The sequence below is a fragment of the Anabrus simplex genome, chromosome 1 (genome assembly GCF_040414725.1).
Source record: "Anabrus simplex isolate iqAnaSimp1 chromosome 1, ASM4041472v1, whole genome shotgun sequence".
In the NCBI taxonomy this organism is placed as follows: Eukaryota; Metazoa; Arthropoda; class Insecta; order Orthoptera; family Tettigoniidae; genus Anabrus; species Anabrus simplex.
In genome coordinates, this window is record NC_090265.1 from 995,441,974 (window position 1) to 995,469,377 (window position 27,404).

General features: G+C 43.1%; 1 protein-coding gene across 3 annotated transcripts in view; it reads right to left on the reverse strand.

The window, feature by feature from the left end:
- The window catches only part of SP1173, a 432,536-nt gene that overhangs the window by 326,399 nt on the left and 78,733 nt on the right, over positions 1-27,404 (reverse strand). Inside the window, exon 1 of one of the 3 annotated variants that reach the window (XM_067136908.2) lies at positions 8,573-8,676. The exons of the other annotated variants lie outside the window; for them this stretch is intronic. The gene's annotated coding sequence lies outside the window, so the exon portion shown is untranslated. Of the gene's footprint in view, positions 1-8,572; positions 8,677-27,404 lie in introns of those variants that run through there. 3 annotated transcript variants of the gene reach the window in all.

The following is a 27,404-nucleotide window of genomic DNA, read 5'->3' on the forward strand; positions in this document are numbered from 1 at the left end:
CTCAAAAAGAAACACAATGTGGGAGTGATATATATATATATATACATACTATCGCAATATACACAAATGACAGGTACGATTACGTTTTCATCAAAACAGTTACTTTATAGACACCCTTGCAGTATTTCGAACGCGCACAGTGCCCTGCACAATGTACAGTGATCTATCTATCCGTGCCCTAGATTCGGTTGCACTCAGTTCACCATGGTCCTACAGCTATGATCAGTCATTGTGGATCACGACTCCAGCATCAGGGTTACTGGTTATGTAATTTACAACGGACACGCGTTCTGAAACACACTTTGTTCCGACCACTTGGTTTGTTAAGCGTAAGTAGAATTCTATGTAAAGTCTCTGATGCATGACAATCTAATCCAAGCCCGCATTTCACTTGCGTGATATCTAGAACCAGTTCAACAACCTTGAGATACGGCGGTCCGCCTCTGTGGTGTAGTGGTTAGCGTGATTAGCTGCCACCCCCGGAGGCCCGGGTTCGATTCCCGGCTCTGCCACGAAATTTGAAAAGTGGTACGAGAGCTGGAACGGGGTCCACTCAGCCTCGGGAGGTCAACTGAGTAGAGGTGGGTTCGATTCCCACCTCAGCCATCCTGGAAGTGGTTTTCCCACTTGTCCACCAGGCGAATGCCGGGATGGTACCTAACTTAAGGCCACGGCCGCTTCCTTCCCTCTTCCTTGCCTATCCCTTCCAATCTTCCCATCCCTCCACAAGGCCCCTGGTCATACTCCCCAGTTGTATCCCCCGACCAAGAGTCTGAAGCTCCAGGACACTGTCCTTGAGGCGGTAGAGGTGGGATCCCTCGCTGAGTCCGAGGGAAAAACCGAACCTGGAGGGTAAACAGATGATGATGATGATGATGATGATGAGATACAGCGTGGTGTTGTTTGGGACAGCCGTTGCTCAGCCTTACCACAGAGCAGAAAATGTTCCCTTTCTCGCTGATATTGGCTTTAACCCATGCTGCTTCTGTTTATTAAGACATAGGGTTTTCAGATGACCTCAGCGGCGGAGGCAGTTAGTCGGATGGCGGATCTGATCTCGGCTGGGACTGGTGGAATTTGGCAGTTTATAAATGGCAACTTCATCAATGGCTTCAAGCACGTTAAAGAACTTCTGTGAAACAAAGTCCGGCTGAATGGCTAAATGGTTAGGGTGCTGACGTTTGGTCACAGGGGTCTCGGGTTCGAAATTTTAACCATCATTTGTTAATTTAGCTGGCACGGGGGCTGGGTGTATGTGTCTTCTCCATCATCATTTCATTCTTATCACGACGCGCAGGTCGCCTACGGGAGTCAAATCAAAAGACCTGCACCTGGCGGACCGAACATGTCCTCGGACTCTCCCGGGACTAAAAGCCATACGCCATTTCATTTTTTGTGAAACAAAACCCTTGTGTCTTCTAAAATAAAATAAAATAAAATAAAACAATTGAAGAAATTGAATCACGATTGTAAACGGGGTGAAAAGTCAGGCTGTAAGTTTCACCAAGAGGAACAGTCCTCTCAGTTATAATTACTGTGTTGATGGGGTGAATGTACCTCATGGGGATCACTGTTAAAATAAGGAAAGATCTTCATTGGGGTAATGCCATTAAGGGGATTACAAATAAAGGTTACAGATCAGGGGCGTAACGTCAGGGGCTGCAATGCACGAGGTCCCGGGTCTGTAAGCGGCCCCGCAGACTTCTCGTAAAATATAATAGGCCCTATATCCTAGCCCAATGTCACTCTGCACGAGCGGTTTAGTAGAATCAATTGAAATAGGTTTTTTTAAATTATTATTTTTACAATTTGTTCGCGGAGGATTTGCCACTTGGTTTTATCTGTCAGCTGTTTATTGTGTTGAGTACAACACAGCGCAGCCGTCTCTCGCTACACCGCGACACGCTCTTCAGAAAAGACCTACTTTTTTCTTTCTTTCTTTCTTTCTTTCTTTCTTTCTTTCTTTCTTTCTTTCTTAACCTGTTTACCCTCCAGGGTTGGCTTTTCCCCCGAACTTAGCGAGGGATCCTACCTCTACCACCTCAAGGGCAGTGTCCTGGAGCGTGAGGCATTGGGTCGGGGATACAACTGGGGAGGAGGACCAGTACCTCGCCCAGGCCGCCTCACCTGCTATGCTGAACAGGGGCCTGGGTAGGGGATGGGAAGTTTGGAAGTGATAGACAAGGAAGCGGCCGTGGCCTTAAGTTAGGTACCATCCCAGCATTTGCCTGGAGGAGAAGTGGGGAAACCACGGAAAACCACTTCCAGAATGGATGAGGTGGGAATCGAACCCACCTCTACTCAGTTGACCTCCCGAGGCTGAGTGGACCCCGTTCCAGCCCTCGTACCACTTTTCAAATTTTGTGGCAGAGCCGGGAATCGAACCCGGGCCTCCGGGGGTGGCAGCTAATCACACTAACCACTACACCACAGAGGCGGACAGAAAAGACCTACAATATATCAAATTATTGAAAAATAATTACAGCAATGAAAATCGATACCAAAATGTGATAGTTTAGATAGGAAATGATACTTTCTTGATGTGTAGTGTACCTGAGATAGTATTACCGTACAAATTTTGCGTAACATTTAACTTTTGTCAGACGTTTATTCGACAACAATGTATCTTGTCAATAAGAAGTTGTAGTAACAATCAGTCAACTCACTTTCGAACGAGCTTTCTTTTCGCGAAGTTAATAATTTTTATCAGTTGTGCGGTTTGATATTTTTCGAAATTTATTTGTACAGTTTTTAATTTAATTATGTTCGTATATTTTTCTGAATTATAATCGAATAAATTATTGTAACAGGGACTTGAGTATCGGTTCTGTAGTTACTGATAAATGAAACCAATTAAACGATCTTCCAAGTGGTTCATGGTTGGCAGTTCAGCCGTTAAACCACGGAGGCAGTCAAGTAAAACCTATATAACATTATCTTTAATAATCTTACAATAACAAATAATCCCTTTGTAACTTGACAGTATATTACATTACTTCTGTAATAAAATTTTGTATTAAGTTATTCATTGGTTTTTCATTGTATTTGAGGGGGCCCAAAATTTTATTTTGGCAGGCGGGCCCGTATCATATTCGTTACGCTCCTGTTACAGATCTTTTCAAACGGTTATGGGGTTATTTAGGGCTCATAGTAAGGATGTAAAGGGAACGACATATAAGTTACTGGTAAGATTCCAGTTAGAGTAGGTTCCAGTGCATAGGACTCTCACCAGGATTACTTGATCCGTAGGAAAGCAGCGCGATTTGTTCTGGGGGACTGCCGACATAACTTGAGGCTGGGACGACTTGGAAGTAAACAGAACAGCTCGACTAAGGGGAATGTTCCGAGGCGTCAGTGGAGAGATAGCTTGGTATGACATTAGTAAAAGAATAAGCTTCAACGGAGATTTTAAAAGTAGGAAAACATAAAGTTAGAATTCAAGAGGAAGAGGAACTAGGGATCGGAATAATTTATCGAGGGAAATGTTTGATCATATTCCAACTTCTTTGAAATAATTTAAGAAAATACTAGGTAAACCGCTGATCGGGAATCTGGACCTGGGGAAAAGCCCTAAATTCTGCATAGTGGTGATTGATTGAGGGGCTGCCTGGCCGAGGCGGTAAAGGCGTGCTCGGTTCGCCCAGAAGGACGTGGGTTCGAATCCCCGTCAGGAAGTCGTAAAATTTAAGAAACGAGATTTCCACTTTCGGAGATGCATATGGCCCTGAGGTTCACTCAGCCTACACCAAAAATGAGTACCAGGTTAAATCCTGGGGACAAAGGCGGCCGGGCGTAGAGCTAACCACTCTACCCCATCACAGGTTAACAGTGGTGGAAGCCTTTACCTTCCACTCCTCCAAGGGCCTTCATGGCCTGTATGGAGGTGACTTTGCTTTGGTGATTGATTGATTGATTGATTGATTGCCAAGCAATACGGTTGAACACCTGCAGGTCATCTGGTTGAGCAGCAGGAGTCTTGATAGGTCAAGGCCTTAAATGGGCTGATGTACCATTACCTTGATTGACGTGGTCTCCTGCTGATAGAATAACTTGATCGTACTTCTTAATTTTGTCACCTGTCACTTCACTATTTCCCTTTATTCTTAGGGTTATCAGATCAGTCAAGTGAGCTAAAGGATGGATTTTTCAATGACTTGTGGAACCATGACCAGATTTCATACCCTTAACACGTAATGATTAAGATTAGAAGGAAAGGAAATCGTAATTATAATGGCCAGGCCTGCCCTCATCATACAAAATATTATTCATATATTATTAATTTTATCTTTAGCTGTGTTTTGAATAACTTCTATATGTTATGAAGTAGTTATTTGCTCCTCAAACAACGTTCACAAAACCGCATACAATTTGAGACTTTGAAATTGAACTGATTCAACAATAAGTTTTTCACTGAATCCACTGATAGCCTATGCCTTTCAGGTGTTTACTGTGCTTTCATTAAACTACTTTCTACATTGTCATTCTGAGTACGTGTGGCCTAAAAGAATGCGCATATTTTCAGAAATTTAGGACAAATTGGCATTTCAGTTGCACTGAAATAACTCACCCACTTTTCATTAGCCTATGGTTTACTGAACTCCCTCCTTTCCTCTCAGGGATTGTTTCAAATTTGATCAAATAGAACGAATTGCTGAATAATAACCATTCTCCTGTACTCCACAGCCTTCTCAGTATTTAAGTGAATATGATCTGTAGCCATTGAGATGATCTGTATAACGAAAGCTCACTTTTAGTAACTAGTCTGACTTTGTTAGCAGTGCTGTAATAACGTTCCTACCTTGGCTCTCCTTTAATTACTTTAACTTAAATTTGTTGGTTAGTTAAGGTACTTAGTGTCAAAAGAGTGCAACATTTTTCTTAAAGAAGAGTACAAAAATGAGTACGTTTGGTAAACCTGTTTATTCTTAATTTGTCGTTTAGCTATTTATGTATTCTACAAATTTGCCAGCATATGTTTGTACTTAATGTTATGTATTTTCTTTCTTTGCGGTAGAACGTTATCAGTACGATGTCATTGCTGACACCGCGTGACAAGTCATTACGTTTCCCCCATAATTCTCAACACTCGTAAAAGCTAATCCAAGGACCTTTTGCTTGTAAAACACGTTTTCCTACAGTAAGTTGTTCAATAACAACAAACTTTGCAGTAATAATTATAATTTCGTGTGGCTATCCCTAGCCGAGTGCAGCCCTTGTAAGGCAGACCCTCCGATGAGGGTGGGCGGCATCTGCCATTTGTAGGTAACTGCGTGTTTTTGTGGTGGAGGATAGTGTTATGTGTGGTGTGTGAGTTGCAGGGATGTTGGGGACAGCACAAACACCCAGCCCCCGGGCCACTGGAATTAACCAATTAAGGTTAAAATCCCCGACCCGGCCGGGAATCGAACCCGGGACCCTCTGAACAGAAGGCCAGTACGCTGACCATTCAGCCAACGAGTCGGACTAACTTTGCAGTGTTCTTTATACACTGACTGACAAAGCAAATGCAACACCAAGAAGGAGTGGTCAGAACTTTATGCCAATTGCAGGGTAGACTGACGTCACTGAGATATGCTCATGATGTGAAATGCGCCGCTGTGCTGCGCACGTAGCGAACGATAAATGGGACACGGCGTTGGCGAATGGCCCACTTCGTACCGTGATTTCTCAGCCGACAGTCATTGTAGAACGTGTTGTCGTGTGCCACAGGACACGTGTATAGCTAAGAATGCCAGGCCGCCGTCAACGGAGGCATTTCCAGCAGACAGACGACTTTACGAGGGGTATGGTGATCGGGCTGAGAAGGGCAGGTTGGTCGCTTCGTCAAATCGCAGCCGATACCCATAGGGATGTGTCCACGGTGCAGCGCCTGTGGCGAAGATGGTTGGCGCAGGGACATGTGGCACGTGCGAGGGGTCCAGGCGCAGTCCGAGTGACGTCAGCACGCGAGGATCGGCGCATCCGCCGCCAAGCGGTGGCAGCCCCGCACGCCACGTCAATCGCCATTCTTCAGCATGTGCAAGACACCCTGGCTGTTCCAATATCGACCAGAACAATTTCCCGTCGATTGGTTGAAGGAGGCCTGCACTCCCGGCGTCCGCTCAGAAGACTACCATTGACTCCACAGCATAGACGTGCACGCCTGGCATGGTGCCGGGCTAGAGCGACTTGGATGAGGGAATGGCGGAACGTCGTGTTCTCCGATGAGTCACGCTTCTGTTCTGTCAGTGATAGTCACCGCAGACGAGTGTGGCGTCGGCGTGGAGAAAGGTCAAATCCGGCAGTAACTGTGGAGCGCCCTACCGCTAGACAACGCGGCATCATGGTTTGGGGCGCTATTGCGTATGATTCCACGTCACCTCTAGTGCGTATTCAAGGCACGTTAAATGCCCACCGCTACGTGCAGCATGTGCTGCGGCCGGTGGCACTCCCGTACCTTCAGGGGCTGCCCAATGCTCTGTTTCAGCAGGATAATGCCCGCCCACACACTGCTCGCATCTCCCAACAGGCTCTACGAGTTGTACAGATGCTTCCGTGGCCAGCGTACTCTCCGGATCTCTCACCAATCGAACACGTATGGGATCTCATTGGACGCCGTTTGCAAACTCTGCCCCAGCCTCGTACGGACGACCAACTGTGGCAAATGGTTGACAGAGAATGGAGAACCATCCCTCAGGACACCATCCGCACTCTTATTGACTCTGTACCTCGACGTGTTTCTGCGTGCATCGCCGCTCGCGGTGGTCCTACATCCTACTGAGTCGATGCCGTGCGCATTGTGTAACCTGCATATCGGTTTGAAATAAACATCAATTATTCGTCCGTGCCGTCTCTGTTTTTTCCCCAACTTTCATCCCTTTCGAACCACTCCTTCTTGTTGTTGCATTTGCTCTGTCAGTCAGTGTATATACAGGAACTTGTATTCAACAACGATCCATCGAGGTGACTTTGAGGTCTACACTCTGCATTAAGATTCCGATATTGTTGATGTCTGTCTGTCTGTCTGTCTGTCTGTCTGTCTGTCTGTCTGTCTGTCTGTCTGTCTGTCTGTCTGTCTGTCTGTCTGTCTGTATGTCTGTCTGTTAGGTTATCAGCCCAGAGGCTGGTTGGATCCTCAAATAGCACCACCAAAGGTTATGCGGTTATAAGGAAACCGCAAAAATCAATGGCAGCACCAAAATGAGGCGTACTAGGCAGGACGAGGAGTGAGGTAGTTTGCCATTGCTTTCCTCACTGGGTCAGAAAGTGCTATTGCAGCACGACTGGCCCTATGAGCAACACCTTTCACAACACTCAGATGCACTAGCCGTGCTCTGAATGTCATTACTCAGCACCACCCATACCCCAGCAGCTTCCATATTGTCACAGCCATGGATGAGACTGGGACTTCGGTGAAAGCTACACTTTACTCTGGCCTGTGCCAAGAGATGGATACAAAAGTACTGTATCCTTCAAGAAATGGCAGCAGGCTTATATTGCTGATATGCATCGAAAATAATGATGTTCTGCTTTAGAGTAACATATGACCGACTGCGTTTGGACGCTAGCCATGGAAACACGAGTCACGAGACGAGTGGTGTGAATTCGCCGTCGGCATTCTTTAGAATTGTTTCTCCGTGGCTTCCTCACTTCAACTCAGGACATTATTTCGCATGGTTTCCTTTTTCAAGAACATTGCCACTTTCTTCACAATCTTACCCACAAATAGTATAAACAAATTAGAACAAAACAGCTCATTAACACATATTATAAGCCAAAGTTCACACACGATGTTCGAAGCTCCTTAAGAGAAACAACACAATAATAATAAAATTAGTATAGTTTAGTTAGTTAACTTATCAGACCTTCTTATGTAGGCCTACTTGGTCAAAAGATAAATTCCCTTTGAAAGATAAAACAATTCAACGGATCCTCTTGTAAATGACATAATTTGAATATTGTCCCTGTCGTTCATGGATAAGGCAAGTCCTTACGATTCCTCTAGTTAATGACGGTACTTTGAGATTATCACTGTCACTCATGAACAATAAATCCTTACGATTCCTGTTGTTAACGACATCACTTTAAAATTACCCCTGTCACTCAGGACAAAATAAGTCTTTACGATTTCTTTTGTCAAATACGTCACTTTAGAGAGTGGCCGTGCGTGTTAACGCTATAAGCACATGGAGCCAAGCTCTGTATTCTGGAGACGAGCAGGTTCGAGTCCCACTGTCAGCTGTCGAGAGAATGATTTTCTGTGGTTTCCCATTTTCACTTACAGGCAAATACGGAACAATTCCTGTTCACAGGCCATAGAAGATTCCTTCCACCTCCTGACCCAACTTCATTCACCTTCATTAATTTTATCTTCATTAGCTCCTTAACTGCGGCTGGCGTAAGGAAGGACATCCGGCAATAAAAACTTGTCATATAATTTCTACCCACCTCATTCGCGACCCTATATTAGGAAACGGAACTAAGAGGTAGGCAGGCATACAATGACGTCACTTTAAGATTACCCTTGTCGCTCATGGCCTGAAGATTCACCATTAGACAAGTCGTGAGTGATAGGAAACTACTATTTACTTACCGATACAATGTTGCACTTATAGTGAAGTCACTGTTCTTTAATATCCGCTTACGTCATTGTGTGGTGCGTAGGCAAATTCATAGTCCCCAGATACAACTTCCAAGAAGAGGAAACACTAACTCTGACAGAGGCGTATCCTTCTCCATTTCTATTAGCACTCTACTGACACATTAACTCATTGGTAGCATCGTGGGCGACATCGTGCTCCTCGTATATTCGCTGGAGATACACTGTAACACATATGACATCGTACGAGGGAGGTGAAATTCCTACGTCACATAGAGATGCCTCTAAGCAGTTAAAATACTGATGAGTTCCAAAACAAAGAGGTAATAACAAAAACATCGTGCATAGTGGCTCAGACGGTTGAGTGCTGGCCTTCTGAGCTCAAGTTGGTGAATTCGAGACCGGCTCAGTCCGGTGGAATTTGAAGATGTTTAAATACGCCAGCCTAGTGTAGGTAAATTTACTGGCACGTAAAAGAACAGAGGGAAAAAATTCGGCACCTCAACGTCTCCATAAACCGTCAATTAAAACACTACAGTACTTGTTAAACGTCAATTGCTATATATTTTAACAGATGACAGTATTGGAATTTGAGGATGTGATAGCCGAGTGACATTGTCACTGGCTTCTCAGCAAGGTGGCCATGAATCGTACCCCGGAGTATGGGTGCGGGATTTTTTAAATGAAAAGTCGCGTCCCCGTGGTTCAAAACTGGAGTTCCTGTGACGATGATCACGATATCTAATCACGTAAAACTACAATCTTGCTTTGCTTGTTGGAATTTTGTCTCCTAGGAGTGCCGGAAGGCGAAGTTGTCGTATGTAAAAATCTCTCCGACCTCAGATGGGATCGACTCACTGTCTTGCGGATAGAAGACAAAGTCTAACCGACTGCGTCACCGAGGTTGACTACGTAATAAGAAGTTCTACCTGTATGTCTCAGTGTACTTAAGACAACACCCAATAGTATGCTAAAAAAGGCGTTATGTAGCAAAACATTTTTTTTTGCTTTCAACATTTGAAACCTAAGTCTCTTACTGTTGTAAAAATTAATAATGGCGTAGATTTACCTGCATTAATTTTTTTTTTTTTGGGTTCTTAGTTAATAGTTTTAGTGTAGATAGTTAGAGCTTTATATTATATATAATAGTATGTTAGTTTATATTGTTTTGTTTGGTTTATATTGTTTTGTTTGGTTTTTTGGGTTCATGTGTATTTTATGCTCTTTATTGTCTGTAACCGATGGTGCAAACTAGGGTGGCAATAAAGAGTTATCTATCTATCTATCTATCAATAACCTGCATTAACAAGTATTTTTCTAAAATTAAAGAAATACATCCAATATGCAATAGTAAAAGACACCGTTCTGCTCGATTGGTCGATTTCAATTCCTGGCTTTGCCAAGTTATTACTTTTTTTATAACTACAAATGGCGTTCGGCCTCGGAAGACGATGCGGCCAGCATTTACAGAGTGAATGAGCATACGTCAATAGATCTTCGCTACAGTCTGATAAATATTGACAAATTACAGCGCATAACGGTGGAGTTAGGTTTGGTAAGAGGATGATAAGTGAGGCTGGTAGTGGAATATTTAGCTTCACTAGAGAAGAGCACAGATGGTTCTGCCGTTGGGAGTACTTCTTACATGACAGTAAGATGTGGTTCAAGTCGGCTATTTCTCCAGGGTCTTCTGGGCCAAGGATCATATAAGAGAAATAGATCCGTCACTCCTGTGTAATAAAGTTCACTGAGAAAACAGGTCATGGAAGCTATAGTGGCCCTTTTTCTCCGCCAACATAAGGAAATAAATACCACGATAGTACCTCGTAATAAATAATGACAGTTGTTACTTTGTTAAAATTTTGTGATAGAGATAATGATTGCATTTCGGTAGGAAAGTCGTATCACAAGCTTCTCTCGTGTCTTTTACTTAAAAAGTAAATTGCAAGTACCGTATTTGTATGTTGGCAATCCTGTTATAACGCTAGCTTGTATCGTTGTTTCACCGTTCGCATTTTAATGTAAATTTACATCTATTAAATAATAAATGCAACATTGATAACCGAAAATGTTAATGGAATTCATATAAAACCCCAAAACGCCCATACTTGCCTAAATCACGATCTAATATAACCTCATTCTTTCGCTCGTTCTTTCGTTGAACCCTTCCCACGACTTTTATGTATGGGAATGGAAAACAGGAGAAGGAAGAAATAAAACACAGCATAATGCACACAGTTGAATTTATTTATTCCAAACAACAAGCACACACACGTTTACTCGCAACAGCTGGTAGTTCAATGTGAAGTAAGTTCATGATCATATCACTATTTCATCATACTAAGAACGCGTATAATTATAATTTCACTCCATACTCTCAAAAAACTGGATCAAAAATCTCGTTCAATGCGAAAGAATCTCAACAAATTTTTGTCTAACAAGGACTATTACTCGCCGTACGACCAAGTTCACTTCACGCGCAACGATAACGGTGTTGTGTTTTGAATTTGCTGTACCGTGCAACCAACGTGCAACTGAATGTGTAATGCCAACCACTGCCTTCTAAATTAACCCTCCAAAAGGGAATTTTAGTTTTCACTAGTTGGCGGAGATTGAGAGACCCATCTCGGAACTGCTTGAGACGCTCCCTATGAAGTGTCACCCCCCTGTTCTGGGCATTGAGGGGTGTCGTAGAGACCTTCATCCTATGTAGATAACTCGAATAGCATCCATGACCCAGACGCATTCTTATTAAAGATGAAAGGTGTCTGCGTATTAGTTTCAATTTCTTGAACCAGATTTGCGTTGGAATGGTGGGCTGAATTTTAGCACAGTGCTTTCCTCTTGCTAGCTGTGACGTTTTCCAGTACTCAAACCATTCCCTGCAGGCCTGTTGCTTGATTTTGCGTAGAAAAACAGAATATATTGACTGTTTGTAAAGATGGTGTTCACATGTTGTGACTTGTTTCGCTAGCTGGTCTACTATCGCGTTCATCATTATACGAGCGTGGCCTTTAATCCATAGGAGATGTACTTCCTGAGCTGCTTTCTGACCGGTGTAGATTAAGTTCAAAGTGTATAATATATATTGATGAGTAGACAGGTCCCCACGAGAATTTTGTAGCTTTTGAAAGGCACATTGTGAGTCAGAAATTATTAGAATCTACGGAAGTGACGAATTCCATAGTCAATGGCTGAGTGGATAGCTAAAATTTATGCAGTAACGATAGACTTCTCTTGAAGTAAGGAGTACATTCTTGACACCTCTTGAGATGCAACACAAAATGCATAACCCACGCCTGTTGAGGTCTTGGATCCTTCAGATAAATATGAACAAGATAGGGCCATGTAGTATTAAGAAATTAAAGTTTGGTTTAAGGGACAGAAACGGGTGGCGATCAGCATTCACTTCATATATATACAGTGCATAACAGTCCTGTTTGCACACCCCATTTAGCAGATATAATGTCTTTATAATTTCTGAATAGTACATAACCATTGTACGAGACTTGGGTAAGTTATTGCACAAGGTGTTGAGAACTTAATGTTAGCAATCAAAAATCTCGGTACATCATTTTTAAAGAATAGGATAGAAATATGTTTTGTAGTGGACTACGTGCTTGCAACAGTCTTGTTTGTACACGTTCACTATCTCGTATTCGTTCGGGAACACTCCTAGTTCGCTGGTGTATATCTGTGCTGTGCTAGTGTGTATAGTTTCGCAGTTAGTGCACCAGGCCGTGAGTTACATAATGGGTAAAAGAACAGAGTTAAGTGACGAACTAAAAATGTAATTTTATCTGTGTGTTGAACAAACTCACGATATAGAGGAAGCACAAAGAATTTGCCAAGAAAAGCAAAAGAAAAGATACGAAATAGGCAACATGATGTTATATTGTGAAACAAGTAAAACAGAATCCACAATTAAGTGCCCCTAAGATCCGCGTAATGCCTGAAGAAAGTACGAAGAAGATGATGTCAAGTCAGACAATTCGTAGGGTATTGTGGAAATACGACTGTTACGGTAGACGACCACGGAAAATGCCGTTTGTTACTAAAAAAAGTCGACAAGCCAGAATGCAATTTTTCAGAGAGTATGATAAACAAGGATTGTACGTTCTGGAACAAAGTTATTTGATCAGATGAGACCAAAATATCTCTATACGGTTCGGATGGAAACCGTTATGTATGGAGGAGAGTAAATAGAACCAATAAACCTGCAAATACGCTACCCACCATAAAACATGGAGGTGGATCAATTATGATTTGGGGGTGCATGTCATCTTGAGGAGTGGGAAATATCGAAATCATCAATGGCATCATGGACAGATGAGGTTATTTAAACATTTTAAAGAGCAATGTCAAACATAGCGCAGTAAAAATGGGGTTGGGGTCTCGCTACATTTTTCAGCAAGACAATGACCCCAAGCACACAGCTGATATTTGCAAGTAGTGGCTGATATGGAACGTACCAAAGCAACTGAGAACTCCTGCCCTATTCCCTGACTTGAACCCCACAGAACATTTGTGGGTCGATCTAAAAAAGAAGGGTTCATGCAATGAAACTTCAATCATTTGAGCAGTTTAAAAGTATAGTTAACGACGAACGGGGTAAAACCGACCCAAAACGATGTGAAAAACTGGTTAATTCCATGCAGCGAAGGTGCAAGGCAGTTCTCAAGGCCAGAATACACTCATCGGGGTATTAAATCCAAGTAAACAAGTGTTTTTGTGTGAAATTTTTCCATTTTATTCTGAGAGTGTACAAACAAGATTGTTGCACGATGAAACGCTCGGTTTTCCTACATTGTTTGTATTTGTGTCAACTTGTAAGGTCACAGATCTGTTTTTTATTATTTAAATTATTCATTAGTGTATCTATTACGATATGGCCAATAAAATGCATCACATTAATTGTATACAAAAGTTTAACCATTATTTCTTTGCAATATGTTGGTGTACAAAGAAGGCTGTTATGCACTGTATATATTTTTTGGTGGAAGGCCACGGAAGTGTTTCATTCGATAGTTATTAGATCACGCGTGGCTTCTCATTGGGTTCAATGGTTCACTGCACCCTCTGTCACTAAAAAGCTACTTATTTTCCTGATTATTATATTCCTAAGGGAAATATCAGGAGGGATACTGTTGGTCATTCGAATTTCTTCGCTTAAAAGCACATGGGAGCTATAGTCTAGTCTGTCCAGCCAGGTGGTTCATTCTGCTGAGTGTAGCAGGTAGCCCAAGGGAGCGGAGGGGGACATACTTTACGAGGTACAGTATAGGGAAAACGTTTTCAAAACATTGCTGAAGTCGCGATAGAAAAGTGTGGCTCGCGTACTTCCTTGCTCTGTCACCACACTACCCTTCTCCGTCACCTACACTATCCTCCTCTCTTAAAACCTACCTGGAACCAGCGGAACAACATTAATCTTTGCTTTCCTAACACTTACATGAGGGCGAGGGAGCACTGTCCGATGGATTTCTAAGAAAATGGCTTTTTTGTTGTAGTTACAAGGTTGCTTTCACATGGTGCATATTTCTGTTTACTCGTCAAAACCGGTGTTATTACCAACAGTACTAGGCAGATTTAGAAGAAATGGTCTGAGAAATCTTGACTGTTAACCGATATGTGGGTACTTGAAAAGTGATGCTCATAGAATGATTTATCATAAACTGAATATTGCTTTAGAATACGGATAATACCCACAGTGTTTGTAGTGTACTGTCTTGTGGTGCATTCATGAAGCTATTCGAGAGATCGTGGGTTCGAACCCCACTGTCGGCAGCCCTGAAAATGGTTTTCCGTGGTTTCCCATTTTCACACCAGGCAAATGCTGGGGCTGTACCTTAAATAAGGCCACGGCCACTTCCTTCCCCATCCTAGTCCCTTCCTGCCTCATCGTCGCTATAAGACCTGTCTGTGTCGGTGCGACGTAAAGTAAATTAAAGAAATAAAAAAATAAACAATATGAAAATAGCTGAAGTATGGGGGATACTTCCGCCTACATGGTCTGGAGATCGATAGATTGCCTCTTATCCGGAGGCTCCGGGTTAGAGTCCTGGTCAGGGGAGGGTTTTTACCTAGATCTGAGGACTGTTTTGAGGGTCACTCAGTCTTCGTGTGAACAACTGAGGAACTATTGACAGTGACATAGCGGGCGCGGTCTAGAAAGCAAAAAATAACGGCCTAGAGGATTCGTCACGCTGACTACGCATCGGCTTGTAATTTGTAAGCCGTCTGGCTGAGCAGTGGTCGCTTGTTAGGTCGAGGTACCACAGGGCTGTAGCGCCATTGGATTCGGTTTGGTATGAAAGGTGCTAGAAGAGCAATTCTTGATGTTAGGAGATGAGATACAAACAGTTTTAAGAAATAGCCCGTTTCATATATGAGGAGTCTGTTCAAAAGATGCTCTTTCCATTTCCAAAAAATAAATCAGTATTTCGTCCACATGCATCACAATAATTGAATATTATTCCACTGCAATGAGTAATACAGACTATAAAGGTGTAGTTCCTTAATACAAAACCAAACCAAACCAAACCAAACCCCATGACACTACAGCCCTTGAAGGACCTTGGCCTACCAAGTGACCGCTGCTCAGCCCGAAGGCCTGCAGATTACGAGGTGTCGTGTGGTCAGTACGACGAATCCTCTCGGCCGTTATTCTTGGCTTTTTAGACCGGGGCCGCTATCTTACCGTCAGATAGCTCCTCAATTCTAATCACGTAGGATGAGTGGACCTCGAACCAGCCCTCAGGTCCAGGTAAAAATCCCTGACCTGGCCGGGGACCGAACCCGGGGCCTCCGGGTAAGAGGCAGACACGCTACCCCTACACCGCGGGGCCGGCATGTAATTCCTAAAAAGTTGTACAAAACCCGATCATGAGTACGTTTCATGTGCCTGTTATTTTGCTTTTCTTGCGCTTTTCACCACAACTTTCTTAAAGGTGGACACTCCTCATCCAATTCCTTTTACAAGATTGATATATACTGAAATTATATTACTTTTGTTATGGTTATGACTTCAATGTCAAGAATACTAAGAAGGCTTTGCCAAATTCTACTTTAAAAATATATCTAAAAGGGTGAAATGCATTCGTCAACATCCTCCCACCTTGTAATTTAAGTGAAATACACTGCTGTGCAAAATTTAAGGACGTGATAGATAAAGCAACGTAACATATCAACTACTTGGTGGAAATGAATAAAAGTGCGGTAACATGTTGCCATAAGTCTCCCACGCGTGCACAGAAACCTGGCGAGAGGTCAGCGCAACTATAGCGCCACCCCACACATCGAGCCAGTTGAAGGAAGCTGTTACGGTGCACTGTGGTGGAGTTATTCATTACAACAAAGCCCGGAGACAACATTTGGATGACTTCACACGGGGAAGAATCACCGGGAAACTGAAAGAAGGACGAAGTGTGACGAGTGTAGCCCAGGAGTTTAGTATTACTCACAGCATTGTTTCAAGTGCATGGACAGCACTCCGAACCACAGGCACTGCTGACTCAAGGAGAAGAGGGGGTCGACCATGGTCAACTACAGCAGCATCTGACCGCTACATTGTACAGGAGGCAAGAAGAGACTCACACCAAACAGCGCAACCGCATTTGACAGGACTGCAAGACACCCAACCTCACGCTCCACAGCGACACGGTGACGGCACAGGGATGGTCTGTTTTCCCGACGACCATTACATTGTGTTCCGTTGAAACCCGCACATCGGTGGCACCGTTTGCGATGGTGCCAAGAGCACCAGGTCTGGACCGACGAGCATTGCGATCGCGTGCTCTTTTTAAATGAGAGAAAATTTAGTTTGAGTAGTGATTCTAGACGTCCCCCTCTTCTGGTGAGAGGTGGGAACACGTAATGCACCCAGAAACATTGTCGAACATGATCATTTTGGTGGTCCAAGTGTTATGGTGTGGGGAGGCATAATGTTGCATGGGCGTACCGGCCTCCGAATCTTTGAACAAGGTACACTCACCGGTCAACGTTATTGTGACAATGTACTCCTTCCCCATGTGCGTATTTTCAGGGGTGCATTCGGCCCTGACTTCATTTCTGTGGATGAAAATGCACGGCCGCGTCGAACAGCGAGGTGGAGGAACTCTTGGAACGAGAGGATATTCCGCGAATGGACGGGTCTGCCCGTTCCCCCGACTTTAATCACATGGAGCACATGTGGGACATGTTGGGCAGACGTATTGCAGCACGTCCTCATGCACCAACGACCATCCAACAGTTGTCAACCGCGCTGGTGGAGGAATGGAACGCCCTACCACAAGAACACCTTACCAATCTTGTGGCCAGCATGGGAACACGTTGCAGAGTATGAATCGCTGTCCGTGGTGAACACATACCCTTTTATGAATCATGTCCCTTCTCTTGTGATGTCCAGGGTACCATCAGGAGTCACAGTGATGTACGTGTAATTTATTGTCTCTGTACAAAATCGTAATTTCTGTTCGTCTCATTGCATATTCCTTTCAGTTGCCCACCGTACCATACTGTATCAGTTCTTTCTATGTATGGTTCAAGTTTCATCGAGCTATGTTACTTGGCAGTGACACAACATGCGAAAGTTACTTTCATCCTTAAGTTTTGCACAGCAGTGTAGTTGTTCACTAGTCCAAACGTTCAGGACATATTCGTGTTGTCACGTTCTTAGCACTAACTGAATCTGATGACACTGCTGGTAAAACATTGTTTTTTCTCAGGCCTTTGTATCACTGGGGTAGATCTCCACAGGATACAATTTTTGAAGAGGCCGCACTTTCTTTTTACGTCGCACCGACACAGATAGGCCTTATGGCGACGATGGGATAGGAAAGGACTAGGAATGGGAAGGAAGCGACCATGGCCTTAATTAAGGTGGGCCGCACTCTTGCTTCGTTGAATGTCTTCACTCGGGCCACTCTTAATATTCCATTTTCCCCTGGGTACAGATCCAAGATAATTGCCACAGGCCAGTAGACACTCTTTATCGAGTCATCCCCTTTCAGTACAACGTCCTTTCCACCGACGACGCGTCATCTCCGTAACCTCTGTGGACCAGGAGGGATACGCCATGACGAGTTGAAGTGGGGAGGAGGAGCTCTATGTATAAAGTGTGACGAAAGCCGTTCCAATGTTCTTATTCGGGTGCTATTGCAATTGCTAAATCCATTCTGTTGATTACCTGATGCAAAAATGGGACACCACGGAAAACCGTCTTCTGAGCTGTCGGTGGTGGGATTGAGACCCACAAACTCCCGAATGCAAGTTGAAAGCTGTGTGCATGATAACAGACCTGAAAATCCCTCTGAATCATTATCGTTTCTCATGAAAATTATAATTATCGTATACGTTTGCTGAATTGACGACCAAACACGTTATGCACACCACCTTCTAGGCAGTTTGTAGTGGATCGCTGGAATGCCCAAGATGGTCGCTGCCATTTGTGTAATATACTGTAATAAGAACGCGTGGCCTGAAGCATTGTCTGCCGTGTGGGCGCTAAAATAACTGAGTAGCATGCTCAAGAGATGACCGTGTCTAATCGAAAATTGACATGTTGAAAGGAACATCGTGCGGCTATACGGACTGTTTCTACACAGGTTTTAGTAACATTCACTCCAACGTGCGATTAACATTTTACTTCTACTCTCGGGTATCCTTCTTTAATATTAAGTTTAAACTGATTACTGTTATCCACATTAGTACAGCTATCACAATAGAGAACTATCAGCGACAAAATGATACGGGATGGGACAGGTGAGGGACTGTCCATCTGGGTTTCCGTGGCGACGATTTACACATCTGATATTTACGACTATGTTATTTGTTGTGAACTAACTTATCTGGCTGGTCGCCTAGCAACATCGATGGATATTTATACAGACCGAGCATGCGCGAACCGTACCATTCCGCACCAGTCACCGAGTGTGCTTATGTAGGTATGAATCAGTGCGGTTATAATTTGTGAAGGTAAATCTGAGAAGAGTTTCTAATGGCACAGTTCAATCTTATTCGAATTCCTCTTTCCAATAGGGTAATGTTTCAAAAATATTTAGGAAGTTTCGAAATTTCATACTTGCCGGGCTGAGTAGCTCGGCCGCTAGAGCGCTGGTCTTCTGAGTAAAACTTGGCAGGTTCGATCCTGGGTCAGTCCGGTGGTATCTAAAGGTACTCGAATACGTCATCCTCGTGTCGGTAGATTTACTGGTACGCAAAAGAACTCCCGCGGGACAAAATTCTGGAGTCTCATCGTCTCCGGAAACCGTAAAAGTAGTTAGTGGGCCATAAAAGCCAATAACATTATTATTATTATTATTATTATTATTATTATTATTATTATTATTATTATTATTATTATTATTATTATTTGGTTATAGGGGCCTCGGGTTCGATTCCCAGCAGGGTTGGGAATTTTAACTATAATTGGTTAATTTCGCTGACACGGGGGCTGTGTGTATATATCGTCTTCATCATCTCATCCTCACCACGACGCGCAGGTCGCCTACGGGAATCAAATAAAAAGACCTCCATCTGCGAGCCGAACTTGTCCAAAAAGCCATACGCCATTTCATTCTGTGGCAAGGAACCAGTAAGAAGCAAGATCTGTTTAAATAACAACATTTTGGAAAGAGTGCATGATTTTAAATACCTTGGCTACAAACTGTCTTTCTTTGAAGAAGTGGACATACCCGAGAAAATCTCCAAATTCAACAGATGTTTGGGAATCATTAATAAAGTTTTTAGACCATCATTAGTTCAAAAACTCGCCCGTACAAGAATCTACAAAACGTTGGCAAGACCTGTACTTTGCTATGGAAGTGAAGCGTGGACCTTGAGGAAATGCGATGAGAGAAGAATAACTACAGCTGAAATGAGATACATGCAGCGAACAGCAGGAGTCACTAAGTGGGAACACAAAAGACATACAGATGTGCTGAATGACCTTAAAAGCAGACCTATATTGGAATACATCTATGAATACCAGAGAAATTGGCTGGAACACCTAAACAGGATGGACAGAAGTAGGATCCCCAAAGCAGTCATAAACTACTGCCCCGGTGGGAAGAGATCTTTGGGACGCCCCAGGAAAAGATGGCGTGAAAATGCAAATCTTTTGTATAGACCGAAACAGTTCTTCTATAGGACTAATACCTGAAATAATAATAATAATAATAATAATAATAATAATAATAATAATAATAATAATAATAATCATGTTATTGGCTTTAATGTCGTACTTTCTGTCAGTTCTGCCTTAAATGCCCTAAGTCTTCGGCAATGCGACTTTGATATCGGGCATTAGATTATATTCCATGATACAAACACCTTGAGCCGAAATTTATATTGAAAGCATACCCATCGTAGGTCAAGAGCATTATGCTTGAATTGCGAGTGGGTTATTGCACCTCTAAACCAACGGTATATACATATTTCAGACGACCAAGCTACGAAGGTGGACACGCTCAAACTCTAGATTCGTTCAGAGCTCCCTGCTCGACCACTTAGTTCGATGAATGTTTGGAAGGACCAAACTCAAAATGCGCTCAACTATACTGAACAAATGAGTCCACCGAACTGTCCATGTTGTCTGGACAGATCGAGCAGCTCGGAAACTCTATAGTTCAAGTATATGTGTTATATGTGTTTGGATCTGTCATAAGGAATATTACCATATGAAGTATGTACAGTGTAGTGTAGTGTAGTGTACTGTAGCTAGCGTAGTGTAAATATTTAAAGTGAAACCTTATATAGCGTTGTTTGTTAAATGAGGAAGAAGGAAATGTAATTGTATATCGAGAGAGCTGTTAGCATATTTTGATGATAGTTAATTCCCAGTAAATTTAATACCGACAGTTAAACTTATGATAACTTTTATTGATGAAGTGAAAATCTGGCATGCCACCCAGATTCAATTTCAGGATTTGCATAGTGTCAGGTAAGGTTATGAGAAAAATTTGGAGACTTGTCAGTACATGATCCTCCTGGGAGAAGAGGAGTTCTCATGCTAGGAAAACTCAATTATTCATTTATTTCTGTAATAACATTTACAGTGGCGTCCAATTTCTTTGAACTTTTGGTGAAATGCTTGGTGAATTAAATCGAAAATAAAATAGTGGGGGATAGGCAATTACTTTTAGTTTCGCCACAATAAATAGTTGTATGTTTCGTTTTCTTACAGTTAATGCCCTTCAGTGTGCAAAATGTTAATAGTTGTGTAAAACGAGTTCCAAAGAGCTAACGAATTTTGAATATCTTATTTTGGGAGAGGTTACGTCACCTCGGATTGAGGATTCGAATTTACGAGTTTGACCGAGTCTACACGTAGTTTTGCACAGCTCCAGGTAGGTCCTCCCATTTTCTTTCCCGAGAAAGCTTTCATTTTCACAACTTTCGTGACCCTATCGGACCTCATTCTCTTCTTGATATTTCTAAAATAATTATGGCAGTCGGATCGACGGCCACCCAACCCGCTAATTATCTACATGGGATTATCCAATTTTCTCATATTGAATATTATATGTAGTCTATAACAGGATTATTAATAATATTAATAAATAATAATAATAATAATAATAATAATAATAATAATAATAATAATAATAATAATAATAATAATTAATAATAATAATAATAATAATAATAATAATAATAATGCCTTTGCTGGCAGGACCTAGTGTTTACAGTGCACTATGTCTTCTGGTATGGGCTAGAGCAATTTTGTTACTTTCATTGATCTGTCTCTGTCTTTTCCTTGGCTTTGACACTATGAAAGTGACTGAGGTATGAGCGATGCTAGTAATGCCATTCCTTCTGCAGCCAGTCCGTGCTATGAATGGTGTGAAAATGTTGCTCATAGGGTCAGTTGGTGCATGCATTTCAGTGGGCTTGGCAAACTGATATGTAATAGCAACTTCTGGCTCGGTGAGGAAAGCAACGGGAAACTACCTCACTCCTCATTTCCCTAGTACACCTCTTCAGTGATGCCTAAGCCATTTATGACAGCTGATGGCAGAGCTGTTGAGGATCCAACCAGCCTTAGGGCTGAAGATTGAACATACACAACACAATAATAATAATAATAATAATAATAATAATAATAATAATAATAATAATAATAATAATAATAATAATAATAATAATAATGGTTTTACATCTTATTGACTGTTTTTCCGGTTTAGGATACCCTGATATGCCGAAATTTTCTCCCATGGGAGTTCTTTTTCGTGCCAGTAAATCTATCGATAGGAGGTTGGCGTATTTGTGCATCTTTATATACCACCGGATGGAGCCGGGATCAAACCCACCAACCTGAGTGAAGACCAGCGTTTCTACCGTCTGAGCCACTCAGCCCGGCTCACTAATTTTAGAAATTACAGTAAATATGTCATATTAAACACGCACCATCGATAAAACATACATACACTCCCATGCTGTAGGTGGGATTCGAACCAGCAGTCGGGCGCATGCTAAAAGAACAGAACGAATTGCCTGAGTGGTTTGTGTGGTATAGTTGTGAGCTTGGGTTTGGGAGATGGTAGGTTTGAACCTTATTGTCGGCAGCCCTGAAGATAGTTTTTCGTGGTTTCCCATTTCCACACCAGGCAAATGTTGAGGGTTGTATCTGAATTAAGGCCACGTCCACTACATTCCCAATTCCAGCCCTTTCCCGTTCCTGCGTCGCCAAAACTTTCCATGCATTAGTGCGACGTTAACCCACTAACAAAAAATAAAATATAAGTGCAACGCCTTAGCATGTGAGAGCTACGCCCGCTGGCGATTAGAGTTACGAATTAATTAACCTACATGGAATTATCTCATATTACATATTGGCTGCGCGGTACGGTTCATGCGGCTGTCAGCTGGTTTCGAACCTCACTATCGGCAGCCCTGAAGATGGTTTCTCCGTGTTTATCCATTTCCACACCAGGCAAATGCGGGGCTGTATCTTAATTATGGCCACGGTCACTTCCTTCCCAGTCCTAGCCCTCTCCTAACCCATCGTCGGAAAATAAAAAGTCTATGTTACTACGATGTTAAACCGCTAGCAAAAAGAAATAAAAAATCGAACGGTGTTGTATCGGGGTCACGGTCGCAAGTTATGACGTAGAATAAGTACCGCTTTATAAATGATGTAGAAATGAAATACTGTATCTAGTCAGTACGGGTCTGAAATTATATGTTGGAGTTTTATTTCTTTAATTGTAAACAAACTGGCACATCTTGAAGACAAAGTCGGTGTAATATGGGTCTGAGGTAGGAGAATTACGATAGCATGCTGTATAAATGGGAAGAGATCGACATCGGTATCACCGAGCGAGTTGGCCGTGCGCTTAGAGGCACGCAGCTGTGAGCTTGCATTCGGAAGCCCCACTGTCGGCAGCCCTGAATATGGTTTTCCGTGATTTCCCATTTTTTCACAAGTTGCTTTACGTCGCACCGACACAGATAGGTCTTATGGTGACGATAGGACAGGAAAGGGCTAGAAATGGGATGGAAGCAGCCGTGGCCTTAATTAAGGTACAGCCCCAGCATTTGCCTGGTGTGAAAATGGGAAACCACGGAAAACCATCTTCAGGGTTGCTGACGGTTGGTTTCCATTTTCATACCAGGCAAATGCTGGGGATGTACCTTAATTAAGGCCACGACCACTTCCTTCCCACTCTTTCCTATCCCAACGTCGCCATAAGACCTATCTGTGTCTGTGCGACGTAAAGTCATATTCTTCTTCTTAATCCGTTTACCCTCCACGGTTGGTTTTTCCTTCGGACTCAGAGAGGGATCCCACCTCTGCCACCTCAAGGGCAGTGTCCTGGAGCGTGAGACTTGGTCGAGGGATACAACTAAAGAGAAGGACCATTACTTCGCCCAGGTGGCCTCACCTGCTATGCGGAGCAGGGGCTTTATGGGGGTGGGAAGATCGGAAGGGATAGACAAGAAAGAGGGAAAGAAGCGGCCGTGGCCTTAAGTTAGGTACCAAGCAGGCATTTGCCTGGAGGAGAAGTGGGAAACCACGGAAAACCACTCCGAGGATGGCTGACGAGGAAATCGAACCCCCCTCTACTCAGATGACTTCCCGAGGCTTCCAGCCCTCGTACCACTCTTCAAATTTCGTGGCATAGCCTGAAATTGAACCCGGACCTCCGGAGGTGGCATATAATCACACTAACCACTACACCACAGAGGTGGGCGCGACATTTAATCAATTATATATTTTAAAAAAAGACATCGGTATCACGGGCAAAAGTTAAATCTACTGTATATTTGTACCCCACAGAGTTGTGTGAGCATCGATGGGTACACCGGAGCATCTTCACAACGATGATCAGTACCCACATCATTTGAAGTTTTGGGGGCAATAGATGTGCTCGACTGAGGCTCAAGTATCGCTGAAGTCGCCTCATGACGCTTGGCCACTTTGAGACGTTCCTGATAAGACTTTCGACGCTCGGCATTGGTGATTAAGTCTTACTGGAATTCTGACAAGTCGCTCTATCTCATAGAATTAGTTTTCGATCATACTGAATCCATTAATTGTCCCTGTGTCACGACATTTCGCGACTGAAATAATGTTTCCGCAGTTATTTGCACTACAGTTTTATCAAACATTTTCTATTTGATTTTTCTTCACCGTATAGTTGTAGAACTCACTCAGACGAATCAAACGGCACCTAACACGACGTATTACCGGACCGCAGTCCAGAGTTACATTAATTGTCAGTCGCGCGCCATGATAATTTTAGTGCCTCAAAATGGAGGCGCTACTGCAACACCCGATGGCTTCATACCGAAGTCAGACTCTTGTTGTTGCATACATCGGCCCTTCCTCTTCGCGACGAGATATTGAACGCTGTCCTTGCGCGTGTTCTTTAGACATTAATTCGATTTTAAAACTTTCAGGCGTTTTGTAACATTTCCGACCCAAGTACGAGATAAAACTTGATAAAATGAAACGTATATTGAAATAGAAACAATTATAATGTCAGCTCTCGAGCCGATGAATTAAATATTTATGGTTAAAATTCCTGATTCTCCAGGAAATCGAACCCGAGCTCCCTTGAACCAAAGGCCAGCGCGCAAACCTTTTAACCATGGAACCGGATCTTCACTGGATTATACTGCAGTACACCATTCTCTTTGCAGTACACACAGTACAATTCACATCAGTCCCTCGGAGATTATCATTAGCTTGACCCACTCCCATAGGGTCAACAGTTTCTATCGGACTCTGAGGTCAATAAGAGATTGTGGCAAGTTGTTTGTTTCAACGGCTAAGAAGAGTTTCTCTTAGCTTCGAGTTAAAAAGGAAACGTCTCAGAAACCGATATTTAACATTCCAGAATATCCTGGAACTCGCCCAGATCTGGTAGGAGATAATTAGGCTACTCTAATGTCAAGCATTGGACTCAACTCTGAGGCCACAAGCACCTATTTTATTTACCGTTAGTAATGAAATGGCGTATGGCTTTTAGTGCCGGGAGTGTCCGAGGACAAGTTCGGCTCGTCAGTGCAGGTCTTTTGATTTGACGCCCGTAGGCGACCTGCTCGTCGTGATGAAAATGAAATGATGATGAAGACGACATATACATCCAGCCTTCGTGTCAGCGAAATTAACCAGTTATGGTTCAAATTCCCGACCCTGCCGGGAATTGAACCCGGGACCCCTGTGCCCTAAAAGGCCAAGCATGCTAACCATTTAGCCATACAGCCGGACATCGTCAGTAATAATTCCTCAGTACATGCTATGGAGGCCTTCGGCGAAGGGGAAAGTTAACGTTTCCACTATACGCAATCTCGGCACTAGGTAAGATATTGGGGTTAGCTCAATGCTCGGTCTTATTCTTATTCTTATTCTTGGTCCTTTCTAAATTTCTTGGGGTCAGCACACTGTATAGATCTGGTCCAGTTTTATAGCCTGATGCCCTTCATGGAGGGATGTATTCAATATTACGTGTTCCATGCAGTGATTGGTAGTACGTACTCATTGGCTGAATGGTCAGCGTTGAGGCTCTCGATTCAGAGGGTCCCGGGTTCGATTCCCGGCCGGGTCGCGGATTTTAATCGCGTCTGATTAATTCTTCTGGCCCGGGGACTGGGTGTATGTGTCCGTCCCAACACTCTCCTCTTCATATTCAGACAACACACTACCAACCACCACAGAAACACACAATAGTGATTACATCCCTCCATATAGAGTTAGAGTCAGGGCCAAATCCACATGTGCAACACAGTTCGCACCCGCGATCCCACAGGTGCGGGAAAAAGCGCCAGGAAAAGAAGGAGAAGATTAGTAGTACGGTGTGTTGTATGTAGATGAAGAGACGTATATTAAGACAAACAATAAAACCCAATCCTCGAACTAGAGGATAGCCACACGCAGCTAAACCCGGAACATGCTTACGTGTGAACTGAGCACGCTATAACCACCTCGGTGATAGGCAGATAATAATAATAATAATAATAATAATAATAATAATAATAATAATAATAATCTGTTTACCCTCCAGGGTCGGCTTTTTCCCTCGGACACAGCGAGGGATCCCACCTCTACCGCCTCAAGGGCAGTGTCCTGGAGCTTCAGACCCTTGGTCGGGGATACAACTGGGGAGAATGACCAGTACCTCGCCCAGGCGGCCTCACCTGCTATGCTGAACAGGGGCCTTGTGGAGGGATGGGAAGATTGGAAGGGATAGGCAAGGAAGAGGGAAGGAGGCAGCCGTGGCCTTATGTTAGGTACCATCCCGGCATTCGCCTGGAGGAGAAGTGGAAAACCACGGAAAACCACTTCCAGGATGGCTGAACCCACCTCTACTCAGTTGACCTCACGAGGCTGAGTGGACCCCGTTCCAGCCCTCATACCACTTTTCAAATTTCGTGGTAGAGCCGGGAATCGAACCCGGGCCTCCGGGGGTGGCAGGTAATCACGCTAACCACTACACCGCAGAGGCGGACAATAATAATAATAATAATAATAATAATAATAATAATAATAATAATAATAATAAATAATGTTATGTGTTCAACGTTCCTTCAATCAACAGCCATCTTAAATGACGGCAGAGTGCCAGTATTTTGCATTAAAAAGATGTCTCTAAATCTAATTACACAAGTTTCTCCAATTTAAGTACAGTACTCTTACATTTTAATCGCCTGCGCCAGGTTTCGTCCCTGCAGCCTTTAGCACGGAATGTCGGCACTAAAACAACTACACCAGCTAGTTAATATTTATTTTCGTCTACCCTTCCGCTAACAGGATGATATTTAAAAGCAATCACCGAATATGTCTTCTGGCAATAGCTGAGCTGAGTGGCTCAGGCCGTAGAACGTTGGTCTTCTGAGTTCAGGCTGGCGGGTTCGATCCCTGCTCAGTTCAATGGTATTTGAAGGTGCTCAGATACTGTCGGCAGATTTACTGACACGTAAAAGAATGCCACCTCGGCGTCTCCGAAACACGTAATAAAAGTAGTGAGACCAAATTATTATTATTATTATTATTATTATTATTATTATTATTATTATTATTATTATTATTATCATCATCATCATCTGTAACAAGCCTACTTTTCAGGGCTATGATTGGGAGATCTTGTCAATGATTTCAGCTATGATGGATTTTCCTGATGTGGTTGGAAAAAAGACCCAGAAAAATGTTGATTGATGAAATGAAATGGTGTATGGCTTCTAGTGCCGGGAGTGTCTGAGGGCATGTTCGGCTTGCCAGGGCAGGTCTTTTGATTTGACGCCTGTAGGCGATCTGCGCATCGTGATGGGGGTGAAATGATGATTATGATGAAGGGGACACATACACCCAGCCCCGTATCAG